The sequence below is a fragment of the Etheostoma spectabile genome, chromosome 22 (assembly GCF_008692095.1).
Source record: "Etheostoma spectabile isolate EspeVRDwgs_2016 chromosome 22, UIUC_Espe_1.0, whole genome shotgun sequence".
NCBI lineage: Eukaryota > Metazoa > Chordata > Actinopteri > Perciformes > Percidae > Etheostoma > Etheostoma spectabile.
The window spans coordinates 22,530,490-22,533,389 of NC_045754.1; positions in this window are offsets into that span (position 1 = coordinate 22,530,490).

Consider the following 2,900-nt stretch of genomic DNA (forward strand, 5'->3'; position numbering starts at 1 on the left):
CTTCCATGGCTCAAGACTTTTCAATCTAGCCACCTCATCTGGTGGGTCATTTTATTGTACTTGTTTCTCTCAAATTCTCTTTCCTTTCTGTCTCTATTTGCATTGTAGACATACCAACTATTTCTTTGTCTGCTACACATGGCATACTGTGACAATTAGTCAATAGAACAGGGCAATTGTTAACACCTTTTTTTCTCATGCTATGATAAGTCAAATAATTGCTAATTAATTAAAAGCCACAAACAACCAAGCTACAAAAGTGTAGCTAGTAGTGTAGCTTATAAAATGTTTATCCTGTAGTAGCTAGAACTGAAAACGTGACACAGAAACACAGCTTATTGTGTGTGTCATTGGTATTCAAACAGTCCTTTATCTGTCACCCTCCCCAGGATCGCTGCTATCTGTGTCTGATGGAGGCTCTCCAATTAGACCTGGGAGGTGCTCCAGCAGGGACAGGCAAAACAGAAACCACCAAGGACTTGGCCAAGGCCCTGGCCATACAGTGTGTGTGGTCTTCAACTGCTCTGATGGACTTGTCTACAAGGTCAGGCCTGACAAACTGTATTCATCTATAACACACATCCTTTTACACTTTTTGTTTCTCATGCTTACTTGTTTGTCCACTCGGTTCTTTATTTATTTAATCCTTTATTTCTTCCCCTGCACCTCTTCATCTACAATTGCCCTTATCCTCCTTTTGTTTCCAATTACTCCAAATAACTATTTCAATTGGCTCTGGAAAGCTCTGTGTCACTCTAACTTTACTTACTAAGTAACCCCGTTAGATGGCACTATTGTCTTATTGTATTATAAGTGCCGGTGCCAGTTAAAGCATAGATAAACTGTACAGAGCCTTTTGTGTGCAACTGAAACATTGTAGCTGTTTGACAAACATAAGAATTGCATGTGATAGTATGATAGGGATCATACTGTATCTAGCTTATAACAACCTTAAATATGTTATTTCCGTGTGTCTTTCTTGCATTAATGATCTAGTAAAAGGCAAATCCCCTGATCCAAATTTAAGGGATGCCTCAACAAGTTGTTTGGTTCACTAAGTTTTCATTAAGTATGATCCTTTGATAAACACAATGCTGATATTTCATAAGAAGTAACTTTCAATTATATACAATAATATATCTGTACTTTGTAAACCCCCAAACTCCAGATTGGGCCTTTATCCTTAATGCACACCATATGTTTCATTTTAGTGTTAATTACTTTGTCTTGCAGTTAAAGTTATAGCAAGGTTAGAGTCATTACAGCTGAAATGACACACTTGCATGACAGCTGCAAAGCTATTCTCCCTGTCTGCTGTAGTTTGTTATTCATAGCGGATACCTGTGTGTTAGAGTGGGACAAAGTTAGAATTTAGCTGTGCTGATAACTGTGTGTATCTGCCTGCTTCTCTCTGTCGCTCTTTCTTCTTATAAAAATGAATGTGTAGAACAAGTACGCTTACATAATTTAGAAGATGAAAAAAAAAAATCACAAACAGCATTGGCACTTAGTTATTTCTAAATAAATATAGTGGCTGATGTTGATTTTTCATCATGTAGAAATCGGGGAAAGGGGCAGGAAATTCAAAACGTTTGGAGAGCAGTCCATGCATATTTGATCATTTATCAGTGTCAGATCATTACTATTCTATTGACTATGCTGCTTCCTCTAAATGTCAGTTGTGGGGGACAAGCGGGGTTAGCTCGTTAGTTTGATAAATTGATCAGACCTGCATGTCACGCTCACTAGCAACAAACTGTCTCCAAGAACAATTAAATCAGTGGAAATGACGTTAGACCAGACACAGACTTCTGTTGTAGATTAGTGTTACTTTTCCAGCGTCGCAGCTCCTAACCGTAACGTTAGCTGGGACTGAAGGACCCCATGTTTCTTTAGGCTAACTATATTAGCTTTAGCCTGGCTGGTAGCAGCTTTCTGTTTGTTTCTTTAGGCTGACTATATTAGCTTTAGCCTGGCTGGTAGCAGCTTTCTGTTTGTTTCTTTATGCTAACTATATTAGCTTTAGCCTGGCTGGTAGCAGCTTTCTGTTTGTTTCTTTAGGCCAACTATATTAGCTTTAGCCTGGCTGGTAGCAGCTTTCTGTTTGTTTCTTTAGGCCAACTATATTAGCTTTAGCCTGGCTGGTAGCAGCTTTCTGTTTGTTTCTTTAGGCTAACTATATTAGCTTTAGCCTGGCTGGTAGCAGCTTTCTGTTTGTTTCTTTATGCTAACTATATTAGCTTTAGCCTGGCTGGTAGCAGCTTTCTGTTTGTTTCTTTAGGCTAACTATATTAGCTTTAGCCTGGCTGGTAGCAGCTTTCTGTGGGGGAAAATGGCCGGGAGACGTGATTATGTTGCATTAATCAGGTGATTTAGTTTGTGTTTGCAGTGAACATAAAACACTGACTGCTGTAGCTTCACTGACTGCTGTAGCTGTAGCTTCACTGACTGCTGTAGCTTCACTGACAGCTGTAGCTTCACTGACTGCTGCAGCTTCACTGACTACCGATCTAAAACTATGCGCGTCACAGTAGGCTCGTTCGAGATGAACTGCGCCTCGCCTGTAAAGTGGACGAGAGCAGGCGGAGCATCGTGGGGCGGTTGATAAAAGCTGCGTTAAAGTCGCAGTTTCCAGCCGATTCCAGCCCCTTCAGGCTGGACAGGAAGTGATGAAAACACTGTGGTGCGATTCCGATTTAATAAAATATAATCAGACCCATATATCAGCTTGTACACAGTCTCCAGTTGTTTTAATTATGACAGAGTAGCTGGCAAAGTGCTCTACATGCGATCTGTTGCTGATTTTAATTAACAACACACTGTAGATGATACGTGATCCGAACAGATTTAGGCTGAATCCCATTTCTCCATCTTACCCCTACCCCTTGGCCCTTACCCCT